Source organism: Maniola jurtina, chromosome 17, assembly GCF_905333055.1.
Source record: "Maniola jurtina chromosome 17, ilManJurt1.1, whole genome shotgun sequence".
Classification (NCBI taxonomy): domain Eukaryota; kingdom Metazoa; phylum Arthropoda; class Insecta; order Lepidoptera; family Nymphalidae; genus Maniola; species Maniola jurtina.
Window position 1 is genome coordinate 8,174,877 of NC_060045.1, and position 18,170 is coordinate 8,193,046.

The window sequence follows — 18,170 nt, forward strand, 5'->3', positions numbered from 1 at the left end:
TCATGAAAAATATATAAACCTATGATATAAACACTGCTGTCTCGTCAATAACAAACATGACAATGACACACTTATGACAGTTAATTTTTAACAGATTTTAACTGAAAGAGATATCACGACAAAGGTTTTCCTCTAACATTCGAAAAATGTTGGTCTCTCTCTCTCTCTCTCTCGCTCCTCACTCCACGCATAACTCTAAACACAACAAAAGATCCATGCTTTATATGATAGGTACATTCTGATACCTGATAGTAGCGCTTCCAAATCGATGCCTGATACTGATTGTATACCGGTAAAATACCTTCAACCTCCTTCCTTCTTCCCCCTTAGATTAAGTGCTTCAAATAAACCTGTTATACTTGAGCGATGTCATTCTGTTTATGATCAATCGTCTATAGTCTATACCTACTACTTCTATAGGTATCAATGTTTCTACATTACAAGTTGGGTATGAAAAAAAAAAAATTAATATTATGCGCTCATGCGCTACGATTTCTGTCTTTGAAATAGGTCATGACTAAGTGGGTGGATATTAATACGCCTAGAATTTTCTGTTCAAAGGGGCGATGTTTACATTTCGCTATTTCGCTGTATCTATTTTGCTATTAATACAACAAAGCTTTATTTCAAAATACCTACTACGCAGCTTTACTTTTTAAGATTAGCTTCATAATATTTATACACTCTTATCTATCCTGACAATTCAGCATTCTAGCGCCATCCAAGCTACGAGTATAATCATGGGCAGGTAGAATGGTCGTATAGTACAAGAAAAGGAAAAGATCTGAAAACCGTGAATTTGTGGTAACATCAGTGTCATTTTTTCCCCTACTGATCAAGTCCAAGTTGACAAGACATGGTCTTGAGATGACCAGGTTTTTAAGCAAAGCGACTGCCAATAAGACAAGACAACAAGTGTAAATTAAAAGTTTATAACACCCCCGACAAAGTATTTGAGTTTTCCAAAACATCCTTTTCAAATAAATAATTATTATGAACCTAACGGTTATCTAACCTTCTTTTCTACAAGAAAACTAGAAAAGAGCTGATAACTCTTAAACGGCTGAACCAATTTTTTTGGATTATAGCTAAGAACACTCTCGATCAAGCCACCTTTCAAACAAAAAAAGTAAATTAAAATCGGTTCATTCGTTTAGGCGCTACGATGCCGCAGATACACAGATACACACGTCAAACTTATAACTCCCCTCTTTTTGGGTCGGGGGTTAAAAAGTTGTGAGACAAAAGTCCCTATTCAGATGGTGTGCTTAATTGCAAACACGCTCCTATCGGGCGATCGTTCATCGTACGCGATCTCGGAGCTCGCAATTAAAGCAGCAAGGCGTAATTGCTTTCTCTAATTGAAATCGACACGAACTATTAACAAACCGATAAACACTGTCTACTACACTGCACTGCAGGACAATTATTTGCCTTGCGAATTTTTTTTACACCTATACAACAAGGAACCAAAAGCTTAATTTACTATAATCCGCTAAACCAGAAAAATCTGTAATATGGTGCAACACACAGTATGCGATATGCACCGCCCGCCCTCTCACTACTAAACGTGCAGGAAAAGAAAGCAATACGCACCACCACCACCATCACCACACAAATCCCAAAACCACTCGACGCACGTTTCGCCCGTCAAGTTATTGGCTAGTTCGGCTATTTCAGGTCCAGCGTGTATTACTATTAATAGAGGTCAGTGCTAAAACAGCATTCAAAACGATACCACGTACACTCCTAATTATTGTCGAAACACAAACATTTCCATTTATGCGGATTGTGTATTTGCATGCGATATTTCGTGTCAATTTCAATTAGGGAAAGCAAACGTGCCTCGCCGCTTAATTGCGAGCTATGAGATCGCGTACAATCGAACAATACTCATCCATGCATGTGAGTGTGCGAGTCGCAGGTTGCAATTCAGAAATTATTATAGAACTACTGATGATGCCCGCGACTTCATCTACATTGATTTAGGTTTTATGCAAATCTTGCATAAAACCTAAATCGATGCAAATCTCTTTTATCCCTAGCCTAGCTGAAGCCTAGTTAGGTAATCACTCTCTTGATAGTTTTTTTATTCGATCACAAGCTAGCCCTTGACTGCGATCTAACCTGGTGGTAAGTGGTGTCTGATGATGCAGTTTAAGATGAAAGAGATTATCGATTTCTGCATGGCCCGGTACCGAAACGCTAAACCGCATGCAACTGCAGCATGATTGGAGGACAAACAAACAAACTAAACACATTTGCTCTTATAATGCTAACCGATCAACCCGGCTTCACTCTGGTAAAAAATATACCTACTATCTATACAATACATATTAAGCATATGTTACTTCTGGATAAAGTAGCTCTCTAATGGTGAAAGAATTATTAAAATCAGTTCAGTAGTTGCTGAGGTCTGTTATCGATTACAAACAAACAAACGAATCCTTCCTCTTTTATAAATGAGTAGTGACGCTACGAGTATATTGTTTGTCGTCGGGTTAGAACTCATTTAATTATTTGACTTCATGCCAGCTGTGCGTTTGTTGTTATTGTGTTTAGACTTTAGAAACAGTTCAAGCCAATGCACACGTGATACTTTGCAGTCGCAGTCTGAAAGCCGATGCGCATACTTGTGCCAGAGTGTTACGCGACGCGTCCGTCGCGTCGCAGCGGGCTAAGCGGCGCCATACATTTTCATAATGTTTAGTATTGTCGCGTCAGTTGCGGCGCGTCCGATGCACGTTAATCGCTTCGGCCATGGTCTACGGGCCTTTGCCTAGCTTCCCTTTTTATCAGTTTAATGATATAACTTCTAGAAGTTGGACATGTTGCGATTTGGCATAATGCATTGCCACTGAGTCAAACATACGCTTTTGTGCGGGATGCATAACTGCATTTTTTCCGCTGGTAAAAATGCAGTTATGCATCGCATCGCTGCAGTTGCACGTTAAGTGCATTCTTTGCTTGAGCGCGAACCACGACCGACGCAAAATTTCATAAACGGGGCGTTTGCAAGGCGATCCACTCGCGAGTGAAGAGCGGGCTTTAGATGTGTCTTAACCCCAAGTCATTTTCCGATAGGAAGTAGTTAAGTACACATGGTATGAAATCAGCAAAGTTATTGAGTTACGTAACAAACTATCAAGCCGTCCATCCATCATCCAATGTTTACTCGAGGAAGCAATATTGAAAAACTAACAAGCAAAAAAATGCTGGTTCAATTCTTAACTCAGACTCGAGGTTATATTATGAATTTATCATTATTAAGTACGTAAAATATACGTATAGTAGAGCCATTCCAAATAATCTAATAGCTATGATAACAAATGTAAATTAAAAATTTATAACACCCCCGACAAGTAACCTGATAACTTTTAAACGGCTGAACCCATTTTCTTGGATTATAGCTAAGAACTCTCTCGATCAAGCCACCTTTCAAACAAAAAAAAGTAAATTAAAATCGGTTCATTAGTTTAGGAGCTACGATGCCAAAGACAGATACACCGATACACACGTCAAACTTATAACAACCCTCTTTTTGGGTTGGGGGTTAATAAACAAAAAAATTATGACTAAAAAAATTATGTCTGTCACTCGGGATGTTATAACGATACCTACCTCTACATCCAAATCAATTCAGGCATTTAGAAGTTATGGTGGATTTACAAATAGATACATGAACCCTGAAAACATTACACTCCTTTTTTGATGTGTAAAAAAGGGAAGAATCCTTGAAGCTATTTTTGATTATAACCTATAAAATAGTTTCAAAAGTTTGGCACTTATATTTATATCAAGAAAAATTTGCTAACATAAGGTGAAAAGAATCCCCGAGCCTTGTGTTATGTAAATTCAAACTATCATACCCTCATTCCCTGAGGATTTTACGCAAACTACCTACACTTCGTGAAACAAGTACTACCTACAATCTACATACTCGTATGTAAAGTATGATAAGCAACTTAGTAATTTGTTAGGGTTAATCATTAATATGTAAAATTAGTAACAATCATTAGGTATTGTTAATGTGACGTGTTGTAGAGCTGATAAGAATTTACGTTGGTAAGTTTATGCAAGTGCAATACGTTTTTAGGGTTCCGTACCTCAAAAGGGAAAAAGGAACCCTTATAGGAAGGATCACTTCGTTGTCTGTCTGTGCGTCTGTCAAGAAAACCTATAGGGTATTTCCCGTTGCCCTAGAATTATGAAATTTGATAAGTAGGTAGGGATTATAGCACAAAGGAAGAAATCCAAAAACCGTGAATATGTGGTTACATCACAAAAAAAATATGTTCGTGAACAAATAATAATTTAGTATTTACTATTTTCAAAGTGACAAAATTATACCAAGTGGGGTATCATAATGAAAGAGCTTTACCTGACAGATTTTTATTTGTTTTTATGCATAATAGTTCTTGATTTATCGTGCAAAATCTTGAAAAAATACTCTAGTACGGAACCCTTGGCCGGTTTTCTATTTTACGCATCTACGGATTTCTAGCTATTATTCTTGGAAATTATCAAGATAATTGAATAAAGTTCCAATCGGTTTGGTTTGCCGTTGGATTAGAGACAATTCTCAAAATCAACAACTATTGAATCAATCGGTTTAGCCTGTTACAATAGATAACAATTCAAGCACACTGCCCAAGCTTTCAGAATCGCTGAGTTAGCGTAGATTATGCGATCCAGGGTAAATTTACATTAGTGAAGCCAAAGTAAACTTTGCCAAGCCTTCCTCTATATTATCACCAGGGAGAAGTCATATTACTAGAGCATCAAATCAGCCGTTAAAGTTCAAAAATATTATAGAACTTGCTCCGGTTCTAAAAGGCATTCCTGTTTTGATTTTGCGGGTCACTATTTTGTCCCGCAAAATCAAAGAGTTCCCATTAGATTTACAAAACGCGGACGAAGTCGCAGGCATCATCCAATATTATGACAACAGATAATTTTGACGACAAAGTAGCAGATCTACAAGTAGCGTCAATTTACTGTTTGTTCTTCAACGACAATGGATCGAGGTGGATGGATGGAATAACAGATCGATGTGACTTTTTGCATGAATATAGTTAAAGACCTAGGGAGTGACTTTTATTCCAGAAAATCAAAGAGTTCCCATGAGATTTTTTAAACCTAAATCCAGATAGATGAAGTCGTAGGCATCATTTTCTATTATAGGTATAATATCTATGACTATCTAATGCCCGCGACTTCGTCCGCGTGGATTTGAGTCTTTCAAAATTTCGTGCTAACTCTCTAATTATCCGGGGATAAAAAGTAGCCTATGTGCTAATCCAGGATATTATCTATCTCCATTCTAAACTTAAAATCCGTCTAGGAGTTTTTGCGTTAAGGAGTAACAAACATACGTGACATACACATACACACAAACTAAAGAAAATCAGTAAGTAAACGCTGAATCGGTACTTTATAACTTAAGCAATATTTAAACGCTGCTGAAAGACTGGAATGGTCGTGTTTATGTATGCATTCAAAAGATTAGAGTTATTTTATGCGTCTTGTCTTGAGTTCACGCTTGGCTGATGCCGTAGCAATATTCAAAGCTATTCTGACATGCTAGACGCAATTCTACGTGACATTCATTGGCGAAGTGCATTGTGCTGGTGTGGCACTACTAAAAGCCATTAAACAAAATAAGAGGAAGATGCTAGACGCATACGCTGGAACAACAAGTGTAAATTAAAAATTTATAACACCCACGACAAGTGAAGGTTACAGTAATTAGAAAAGAGCTGATAACTTTCGAACGGCTGAACCAATTTTCTTGTATTATAGCTAAGAACATTCTCGATCAAGACACCTTTCAAACAAAAAAAACTAAATTAAAATCGGTTCAGTAGTTTAGGCGCTACGATGCCACAGACAGATACACAGATACAGAGAAATACAGATACACAGATACACACGTCAAACTTATAACACCCCTCTTTTGGGTCGGGGGTTAAAAATTTAATATCACTTCGCATGTGGATGTGAGTATAAGCTAGTGGCCCAGACGAAAGAATAACTGCCCTGCTGAATCGTATATTATTTTGCTTAGGTAGTCACATAAACCAATAATGGACCGGGATTGCCTACGTAGGTACCTACTTTTCCATTTGGCGAAAGACAGGAAATTATATGATGAGATGACGGTCAACCTCCAATAGTGGAGAAGCATGAGAAGAAGTCACATGGATTTATCATAGTTGTATTGACGTCTAACTGCAGAGTATCTTGTCGGTGCTTTTCAGTAAAATCTGCTTTCCGAACCGGTGGCTGATTCCTGATAGTTATATCAAAAGTTGTAAAAATTGTCCTACGTGAAATAATTTCATGGATGTCTGAAAAAATTATGTAAATGTAAGAAAGAAATCTGAAACACAATCTCACAGGATTGTGAACTTGTAACAAAAAGTCGCGGCTTCGACGTCATTCACTGGCAGGCGTCAAATGTTCCAACATTTGACCCTAGGTAGCCTATGAATCGCCTATTTTTAGGGTTCCGTACCTCAGAAGGAAAAACGGAACCCCGGAATAGGATAACTTTGTTGTCTGTCTGTCTGTTTGTCTGTCTGTCTGTCCGTCGTGTTTGTCAAGAAACCTATAGGGTACTTTCCGTTGACCTAGGATCATGAAATTTGGCAGTTAGGTAGTTCTTATAGCACTAGTAAAGGAATAAATCCGAAAACCGCAAATTAGTGGTTACATCATTCAAAAAAATTAAAATGGGTTTCAATTTTCAAAATAAGATAAAGCTATACCAAGTGGGGTATCATATGAAAGGGCTTTACCTGTACATTCTAAAACAGATTTTTATTTATTTTTATGCATAATAGTTTTTGATTTATCGTGCAAAATTTAAAAAATACCCGAGAATCCGTTCTCGGGTATTTTTTACCCTCAATGCGCGAGTCTGACTCGCACTTGGCCGGTTTTTCTTTGATATCATATCACCCATAGCCTAATATTTGACGTATCGTCGTTTCAGGATCAAACCGAGAGTTCTCTCATTCTACGAGTAGTTCACTCTGGCCAACATGTCGCATGTCGCATGTTGTTGCTCCAGACACGCTACTCCAGTGTAAAACATCATGGATGGGAAAGGTATCATCTTTCGAAATTAAGTATTTTTTGGTTTTTGCTACTGAATAAATAAACAACACAGTGAAAACAAAATCTAATAATTAGTACGATTCTTAGAAAAGCTCTCACTAAATGTAATTGAAGAATGCCAAACCGAAATAATGAACTGACAAAACAATTCTTCCAGCAAAAAATGGTAATCTTCTAAACGAAAAGCAAAAAGACATAAATGTCGTCCGCAAACAAAACAACTTAGTCAGCATAGTACATAGTGGTGGACTAACCCCCCATGTTGCTGATATAAAATTCACGGATCTACTTCAGAGCCACGAAGTTCAGTAAACTCTGGTATTTACATACTGAAATTAATTCTCTCTGACGCTGCTTGAACTCTTTGTACAGTGGTCTTCGTATACTCTACACTAATATTATAAAGAAGTTAAGTTTGAAGGTGAGTTTGGGTAGAATAGAATATACATTTTTAATCAAATAAACTTTTAAAAGTGCTTCTGAATCGTCAAAATAATTTACTACTGGTTCAGAATGCCTACCAAGAAGAACCAGCAAGAAACGCTGCGATTGCTCTTTTCAAATAATCTTCTTCTAATATATAACATCCTTTTTAAGAAAGAGGGTAGGAATTAGGGAAAAAATAAATAAAGATAGGCTCTACATTATCCCAAAGTGATATAAGGCTATGAATTATACGAACAAAGCAGTAAGAAAAGGCTAGTCTAAACTAAGCTAACTCACCCCAGCTTCTTAGGACTTCATCCATTGATGAAGTCCTAAGAAGCTGTGTTATGTACATAATATAAACCGTGCTCGTGAAATTTACTAAATGGGGCTTAGACCTTAGTCGACTTAGGATCTATTCGCAAAATGACCTGTTGTCGTACAAGGGCTTATTCGTGATAGGCCCTATTCTGAAAATAGCCTATTCGGGAAATAGCCTACTCTACATTAGTCTGTGCTATAACTAGAGTACTATTAAGTATAACTAGGTAGAAATATTTTTTCTACAAATTATTTAATATCATGGCCTTCAATATACATAATTATAATTTAGGCCCTACTGAAAATTAACAAAAACTAAAAGGAACAAATTATTCTAACATGATAAGCATCAAAATAAGTAGTAGTTAAATCTTATCTTTCATATCAAGTATCTTTTACATTAGAAGTTGTAAATAAATCTTTACGAAGATTTTGTACACTGTTATATCGTGTGTATGTAATCTTGTCAATATTTTTTATTCCTCTTTGTTAAATGTGATGTCCGTATTTTTTTTAACCATTACAATAGGTATATTTGAACATCTTATTATCGTCTATAGACTTTTCCAAAACCTCCCACATAATTCTGTAATGGGAATCTGAAACATCAAAACTAAAATATTTGACGCTGACTGTATCCTGAAACTGTTGGTTAAACTTCCATATTAGGTACCGGCTCGCATACATTATTATCGTTTAACTTTTGAGATAATTGTTTTAAAGAAAACGTCGATTTTCGATGTTACAATTTCTATTCTTACGAAATATTTTATACAATGTAGCAAGATTGTTTTAAAAGCTGCTCTCTAAAACAAACCTAGTATAAAATCTTATCATTTCTTGAAAATATAATTTTATCAATACAAACAAGATATAAATGCGTATAATATTGCTGGACGATCTGTGCGTTAACTTTTCAATTTTCATACATAACATTATCGGTCGGGAATAATTATGTATATCACCATTGACTCGTTCCAAACAGCAGATACCTATCTCTACTATAATTTATTCAAAGACGAATAATCAGAATCTAGATAATAATAATTGTCGCCGTATCTTTTATATCCTGTCAATAATTCCTACGAAATTAACACACTGGCTGGCATTTGAGCACGTGCCAAGTTAAGTGACTGAACTGGTTCTTAAAATTAAAGCGAAACACTCGTAAAAGTGATTGAAATATACGATAACCATTAACTCGACGTGGCCTCTCAAGTTCGCGAATTAATTATTTTATGTATTGGAATCAATTAATTTATTGTAATAGCGTCGGCCGTCGATGCGTAAAAACCCGCAAGTCACAATCGATGTCTACTTAATGCATACTTCCATACTTAATATTGTAATTATGCGAAAGAGTGTCTGTCTGTCTGTCTGTCTGCTACCTTTCCACGGTCCAATAGTTCAACCGATTTTGACGAAATTTGTTACAGAGTTAGCTTATATCCCGGGGATGGACATAGGCTACTTTTCATCCCGGCAAATGAAAGAGTTCCCACGAGAATCATTTAAGGTCCGTCCGTTTAACCGATTTTGAGGTTTGTTACAGAGAGAGCCTACATCCCGGAAATTAAGATAGGCTTCTTTTAATCCCGGAAAGTAGCACCATAAGTGTTCCATTTTTATCATTTGATTTACTGGTAGAGATATTCTGTTACGTTAACCTGTTTGATCTTTACTAATATAGATAAAGCTGATATTTTTCAAACAGTGTTAGATGGATCAAAGGAAACCTAATACCTCACCTTACATCACTCTCCATGTTAGCTTAGCACGTGTATGAACCATGTTACTTACTCGTACAAGATATTGGCGATATTGAGGACGCATTCTAACAACACCCTGTTTAGGCACTTGTCCCAGCTGTATCGAGTAGCTATCGACTATTTTCTCGCTCAAGAAACGTACAATCAATATAATATGATTCCATCTCAATGAAGAGATAAAATAAAAATAAAATAAGTAATAATAAATAAGATAAAATAAGTAATAATAAAATAAGTAATAATAAATAAGAGATAAAATAAAATCTCAATGAAGAGATATAAATAGGTGATCGATGATTGTGCATACTAGCGGCAAGAACTCTCTCTGCACTAGTTTATCGCAGCGACAAGAGCTATCAAACAAAAAACTTACTCAGTGACGCTCTCTTGAATATCGAAACACACGGTTTGCGCACGGATAAAAATGTATGGTCTCGGCTGCCGAATATTTTAATCGTCCGTCGCACACATATACTCGTTCATGGCCCAGCAATTTAACTATCCCAACTAAACAATCGCTTCTCGTTGCTCGCCAACTCGTTCCTAGCTTTTAACTTGTTTCTTGCCAATAGTCGGCAGTCGGACAAGTGCCTTACCAGTGATAAAGGCTGACTCAGTGTTTAGTCACCTTTTTGCAAAAAAAACGTGTTGACATGTTACGAAACGTGACACGTATTCCATCACACGTATTTTTTTCAACTTTTTCTTGCTTTTTCTTACAAATGTTTGTTTTGTAAAACCCATTTTCATAAAAAATCGGTGAGGTGCATTGGGGCAATTCCGATAGAAATTTCTGCGAGATGACTAGAGGTGAACATTTCATTTGATTATTTGGGAATGCTCTATTTTACGATTCTAACTGTTTTAGATCTGCATAGATATTGAAAAGCCTTTGAAAAGCATAAATTATATTTTTAAATATATCGTTGGATTTGCTAAAGAAAGTGTTTTAAATAAAGAACCATATTTTTGGGTTATAATGGATAATTGCGAACTATCGCGGGGTAATTCCGGAAGAACTCAAAAGTCGCCTTTATTGCATTTCAGCCAGAGTTTACATTACATTTTCCATCGTAATTGCCCCATAGATTTTGATATTGTAAGTTTTTTAAATAATAACCGTTAACTTGAATTCCTATAACTTTGTATTACGGAATTACCCCAGAAAAACCTTGATGTTCAGACATACGTGACAGTGGTTCTCAACATATCATTTAAGATTTTAGGAAATTTACAACTGCACGATGAATAAACAAAGTTATTTTTAAGTACTTACTTATTTTCTTAATGTCTTTTAAAGAATGTCAATAATAAAATAAAACAAAAATTCAGTGAGATCAACTTTTATTTTTATAAGTAAGTACGTAATTATGTAGATATTCTTAGCATATGCGGTAAGCTCCCCATTTCTTACTTTCTGTATGGCAGTGGCTAAATCTTGAGAAGTGTATGTTTTATTTTTCTTTTTTAAATAAGTACGAGGCATGATGACACTGAAAAAAGAAATAACTTTTGTCAACACAAAAAATGCAATAATTAAGCAATAACTGAGGAATACCATAGACATACAACTGCAGAACCGTTATACACCATTCAGTGTATTAAGGGGAAAAATGGTTACGGTTTTGAAATCGGTATCCATAATAAGGGATTGTGAGAGGGGGGGAGGAAGGGTATTTTTTGAAAAGTGGGGGTGACTCTACACTTCTCCCTCATCACTCCTCACCTCTCACAACCCCCATTATGGAAACCGATTTCAAACCCAATCCAAAAAAATAACTAGCAAAGTCGACATGGTACAAAACAAAGTTAAGAATTTTAATTAAACCCCGACCTAACTTTCATCACACATATCTAAGAGCATTCCCATTAATTCACATTTCAAAGAAAACAAAAAAAATTAAAATCCGTTCATCCGTTGGGCAGCTACGATGCCACACACCACACACACATACAGAAACGTCAAACTCATAACATTCCGTCATTTTTACGTCGCGGGTCAATAAAACGATACACTTTGAGAACTATTGGCAATTACAGTAGGAAAACGTAAGTGGGGTTATTGCGAAACAATCATATCGAAATAAACCCGGAGGGGTAAATCAGAAAAAAAATAAAAAACACAGTTGGAACCTTATATTCCTATTATCATTAAGCACAAAACAAAAACCTATCATAAAAACAAACAAACATTGAAATAACTTACCAGGATTTCGAGAAAACTATCTTGGGGTTATTACGAATCACCAAAATTCGGCGCGAAATCACTTCTCTTGAATAATTTGACGACACTCGCGTGATGTTAGCGCGAGCAACTCGCAACGTCTGTCGCGACAAGTAAATCTAAGATGGCGCTTTGCCTAATGTTGCCAGCAGGAATATATTGCTGCGTTTGGTAGATTTTTTGCACTTTCGGAATATACCCATTTTCGAAATAGCCCCAATGCACCTTGCCCTCAATTTCAAAACTGTCGGTCGGTATCGAAATATTTCTCAAAAAATGTTTAGGGTTCGAAGATTTCTGAATGATTATAATCCAAGACAATGCCTTTATGAATCTACGCCACTGAATTTCCCTTTTAATATGTATTTTTTGGCGTAGAAAATGTAAGCTTTTCCACTTGATTTCCAGTAGAGGTGAATGACTCTTGATATACTTACAATAGATGTGAATGACACCAATATTATAAGGATTCACGTGGACTAAAGCTCCCAAAGGAAAATTGCTAGCAATAATAATAATAAATTGTTCTATACTTCATTACTAATCCCTCCCGAGTCCCGTCTTTCCAAGTACCTAGCAACCACAATGTTCTTGTAAATATCGCAAAACATTTTAGCATTAGATTAATAGTTTTAACTAAGTTGAAGGGTCTTAACTGGAATAATACCTGTAAGTGACATTGTTTAGCAATAAGAATTTCCATTTTGCCACCTCGGACAGAGCACGTCGAAATCTATACGAGTAAAACTAACAATTATCAAAACTTCCGGAAACGTTCCAGGTAACCCCCTTTTTGAGCACTAAATGTCTGTGCTACTAAACAAGAGCTGATCACATTATAATATCGTGTTGTTTATATAACTAATGGGTAGGTGCTTAAATTGTCGATCGACATCGCTCCCTCAAACTGGTCACTGGTAATAAATTACGTTTATGAGTTTGAACGCTGACGCGAGAGCGATTCGGGGCCGGTCGCCCACACATTGACGTACCACTGATGTCCGATAGTGAAACTGATAACACTTCTAATGGGTAGTAACATACCTAACTTAAAACAGGTATAGATAGTAGGTAAGGTCAGAGAAGCTACTAACAAATCGTTGATAGGATAACGACCCTATCAGGTCCTATTAAGTATAGATATATAAAGCTCAAATATTTCGATGGGCCTCACCAAACTTCTTCATATTTAATCACGCCAACAGTTTGTATAGGAAAGTAACTAAATAATGAAGTATATTTTTTTTTACTCCTTGTCTAATTTCATGGTACCAAACATATATGGAGTATATTGTATTGAATGTTTACATTGAAGGAAAAATAATTGGTAAGAAAAAGCGTGCACATCGGTGCGGCGAGTTGTGGTGGGTTTCAAAAATCCGTTTTGAATTTAAATCAATCAAAATCCGGTGATCCTACTATGTAGTTCTATAGTTCACAGATTTTGCGGGATAAAACGTACCGTTTGCCTTGGTTGAAATCCAAGTAGAAACTCTAAGGTAGGAACGTCACTTTAATATCCTTTTAAAATTTTACTGGAGACAATTTTATGGCGTATAAAAACAAACACCGTTTTACGAGGCAGTTTCTTTGGGCATGACGTTATCTAGCCAAGAGTCTTCGATACAATAAACTCTTCAATCAATTGTTGGAATTTAAAGCGCTGTCATAATTACTTGGGTCATTCCTTATTTCAATCAAGCCCCACCTACCATTAAACACTGCGAAAAACAATGTCATTTAATTACTGTTAGTAAGTACCTACCCACCTACCAGGCACTCCATTTTAGAACAGACCTCCAATACAAAACGGTAACGCTTTATATCTATACATATAATAAAATTGTAGAAAAGTGGTGTCTGTACAATGGAAATATATAAAAAAAAAGAAGCAGGGGTTGTTATTATATCGATGCCGAACCCGAAATTATAATTGACTTTTTTTTTATCTGTTTGTCTGTTTGTCTGTGTGTTTGTGCACGCTAATATCAGAAACGACTTATTCGATTTAGATACGGTTTTCACTAATATATTGTAGTAAGCTTCACTTAACATTTAGTGTTTATTCATGTCAATCGGTTCATAAATAAAAAAGTTATGTCAATTTAAAGAATCACGGCGAACATTCACTATTCCACGCGAACGAAGTCGCGGGCACAGCTAGTTTGTACCTATAAGTATAAGCCTCCGCTGTCAGTCTGGAATCCTAAAAACCAAGACTTTAGGTTTCGGCTTTAGGTACTAGAAACATAATATTTAGTAAATCATTTCAACACTGCTTGATATTTAGTTTTATGTATTTTTTTGGTTCAAATTAAACATTTAAAAGCAATAAAAGAAACATTTAATAATCTTATCTTTAACATGATTAAACTATCGTCCTATAAATTTAATTTCCATAAACCGATACAATATTGGAACGTGTAAGATCAAGGCCTTAAATTATTTACATGTATAAATAGTGGGTGTGCATTCAACTTCGTTTCAACTTGCTTACAGGTTAGGCTTCAAACTTCAGTGAAGTCATTTTTGGCGGGTTTTAACATTTTAATGCCATTCGATGTTCATGCGCTTTCATTCGGCCAATTAGAAAGAAGATAGCAGTCCGTCAAAAACTTCATTTAATCCTTTTTCAAAATATTATATATCAAAGGTTGCTAACGAATATTTTACACTTTTTTATCTCTACTGTAAAGAAGACTTTTTTGACACACGCACTGTTAGAACTGCACTGAAGATGATGGGTCATATTATTATCAGCCGTCGATGGAAGGCATTCAATAGCTCATTACGGATTTTCAGAATATGCGTAGCATTAGAAAAATAGGTGTTTTGGCCATGTCTAAATACCTATTAACTCAATAAAACAGTATTTTAATTCGCCTTATTAAGGTCTAAATCCTATAGATAATCATACGAACAATTAATTACGTCATAATACGTACATACTTACATAAGTATTTAAATAGGAAATTACATTGGGAAGAAAGCAAACGAAAACAACACCTAACATCAAATCTCGTATCACAAAAATCGAGAAAAAGAAGAAAATGTAGCTAAGTAGGTACATAGGCTGCACTAAAAGTATCGGGAATGGAATATTTCCACTGTCCCTGTCATATTAAAATCTTTTTAATTGAAAACTCCTTGGTTTTAAAAATCGAATACCATTTATTTATTTAAAAAAAGATTCTCGGTCTTTTCACAATGTCTTGTCAAACTTGTTTAGTCGTTGAGAAAATGGAATTGACTCGAGAAAATTCTAGAGCGATGATTTATTATGACTTTCGAAGTGGTTTAACACAAAAATAGTGTGTTGACCGGATGATTTCTGCATTTGGTGCTGAAGCCCCATCCAAAACCACAATTTATCGTTGGTTTGCTGAATTTCAACGTGGACGTGTCAAGCTCAGTGATGATCCCCGTCAAGGTCGTCCAAAAACTGCAGTCACCCAAGAAAACGTTGATGCTGTGTGTAAGCTGATTGAGGAAGATCGACATGTGACATACCGCGAAATTCAGGCAACTTTAGACATTGGCATGAGTCAAATACAAATATTCTTGCATGAACAATTAGGTGTAAAAAAGTTGTTTTCCCGATGGATACCGCATTTGCTCTGTGAAGAGCAAAAAGCGGCTCGCGTTACTTGGTGCGTCAGAACTCTCGAAAGATTCCACGCAGGATCCTCAAATGCTGTATACAACATCGTATCAGGTGACGAATCCTGGATATACGCGTACGAACCCGAAACAAAAAACTAGTCACGAGTTTGGGTGTTCGAAAATGAGTTAAAGCCAACAAAAATTGTTCGTTCACGAAGTGTTGCAAAAAAAATAGTGGCCACGTTTGTCTCCAAAACCGGCCATGTTGCGACTATTCCTCTTGAGGGACAAAGAACGGTTAATGCAGAATGGTATGCTAGCATTTGTTTGCCACAGGTCGTTTCTGAACTCCGTAAAGAGAACTGCAACCGCCGCATCATCCTCCATCACGACAATGCGAGTTCTCACACCGCGCACAGAACAAAAGAGTTTTTAGAGCAAGAAAACATAGAATTATTAGACCATCCGCCGTACAGCCCCGACCTAAGCCCTAATGATTTCTGTACTATCCCTAAAATAAAGAATACATTGCGTGGTCAGAGATTTTCATCACCTGAAAAAGCTGTGGACGCCTACAAAACGGCCATTTTGAAGACCCCAAATTCCGAATGGAATGGTTGCTTCAATATTGGTTCCATCGTATGGAAAAATGTGTCAAATTTCGCGGAGAATACTTCGAAAAGCAATAAATACATTTTTAAATAGTAATGTTGTGTCACTTCCTTGATTCCCGAAACTTTCAGTGCCGCCCTCGTATAGAAAGAAAATTACAGAGTTGCAAACGGTATTTCTGTTTTTCTCTATCAAACGCAGTTTGAAATGTCTTTTTACTAACAAAATAAAAGTAACTATTCGTATCAACTCAAAAGTTTGAAAACAAAAGTTTTTTGTTTTCATATACTTAATAGTCTAGGGCTTCTGTTAGAAACTTCAAGAGATAAGTTGTTTACTTTTAAGTTTTTAGTTCTAAATAAATGTGTAAAAAAACCGGCCAAGTGAATATAGCCGTAACAATCTAGACTTGTAACTATGGGCTAGCTATAGGTATTCAAAGGTATACAAATATTTTATTATTTTTGTTTTTTGTTTAGTGCTGCTAATTGCAATTTAATTGGAAAAGTTTTATAAATTGACTTCAGAAAGGTCGGGAACCTTGTCTACGTGCACAAGTAGTAACTACGTCAATGAAAGTTTGAGACAACGACCGCGAAATTACAAAGCGCTGCCATTCAATTCTGCATAAACTTCGCAAAAGGGTTGTTGGAGAACAATTTACAAAAAAAAAAGTAAATAATTGCTTAACTACACCGTTGATGTTATTGTAACTTGCATGAATATTCAAGCAGTTTCAAAGACAAAGCTTGCTTTGAAAACTTTCTTTTTAACGCGAAAAATAATATTAGCAAAATTAATAACGGTGAAGGAAAAGGTTAAAATAAATACTGACGAACAGAGTTTTTTTTTTTTGAGAGAAAAAATTGAAAGAAAATTATTTCGATCAAGATTTTTTCTCAGATAAAAGCTAGCCTTCCGCTGCGATCTCACCTGATGTTAAGTGATGACGCGGTCTAAGATAGGATTGAGCTACTAAAAGGGATATTTTTTAACTACATATATATGCTTACGCTTGACTGCAATTAAACCAAACATTAAGAGATGATGCAGACTCTGAAAGATGCCTATTGACTCTTTTTAGGGTTCCGTACCTCAAAAGGAAAAAGGTAAGTACCCTTATAGGATCACCTTGTTGTCTATCTGTTAAGAAACCTATAGGGTACTTCCCGTTGACATAGAATCATGAAAGGCAGGTATGTCTCATTAGGCGCACTTAAGGGGAAACATCCGAAAATCTGTTTTGATGAATTTATGGTTACATCACAAAAATAATTAAAATGTGTTCAGGAAAAATAAAATTAGTATTTTCACCTTTTGAAGTAAAATTAATATACCAAGTGGGGTTTCATATGGAAGGGATATTTTACCTGTACATCCTATGTTACAAAACAGATTTATTTTTATGCATAATAGTTATTAATTTATCGTGCAAAATTTCGAAAAAATACGACTGCATTGCGGAACCCTCGGTGCACAAGTCTGACTCGCACTTGGCCGGTTTTTTAAAGGTACAGAGAGGTAAGGTAAAGATTAAGGTTTTCTTCGTCAGTCCAAAGTTTACAAACGCAGCGGTTAATGCTTATTTTAGACTCATTATTTATTTATTTACGCAATTATTTATTTATTCCGTCAAAGAACCGCTACAGTTGGAGAGAAAATCATAATTAAGAACAAGTTGTTAAAACAAATCATAACAACGAAAAACAGAATCGCAGCGGTCTATCAACAAAACATGGGCAAAAGCAAGACGAGATGAATTCATGAACTACCTTAATGTCATACAAAAACACTGCATAGAGCTTTTGTAGAATAGCTAAGAATTCTCTTCAACAATAGGTACTGAAGTTGATTCTGCGAAGACATATTAGTACATGTTTCATCTTTCCAATAACATTATATGGAGCTATAAGGGCCTCAAGTTTATACAACACAATACTAGCCTTATATAGACAGTATTACTTCAGAGAAATCAAGTTCATAACTATAAAGTAAAATCATTAGGTATCAGGGAACAGCTATCAATATATAACCTTAAAACGAAAATAAAAACGGTCAAGTGCGAGTCAGAATCGTACACAAAGGATATCATC

The 18,170-nt window shown here is 35.8% G+C and overlaps 1 protein-coding gene and 1 long non-coding RNA gene across 15 annotated transcripts in view; both read right to left on the reverse strand.

Annotated features, from left to right (window-relative positions):
* Positions 1-18,170, reverse strand: part of LOC123873604 (dual 3',5'-cyclic-AMP and -GMP phosphodiesterase 11) — a 231,339-nt gene that overhangs the window by 100,431 nt on the left and 112,738 nt on the right. The window lies entirely within an intron of this gene.
* On the reverse strand, positions 10,966-12,082 carry LOC123873622. The gene is made up of 2 exons (XR_006797723.1): positions 11,845-12,082; positions 10,966-11,131 (listed from the first exon to the last, which is right to left on the reverse strand). It is a non-coding gene; the product is annotated as an uncharacterized LOC123873622 (long non-coding RNA).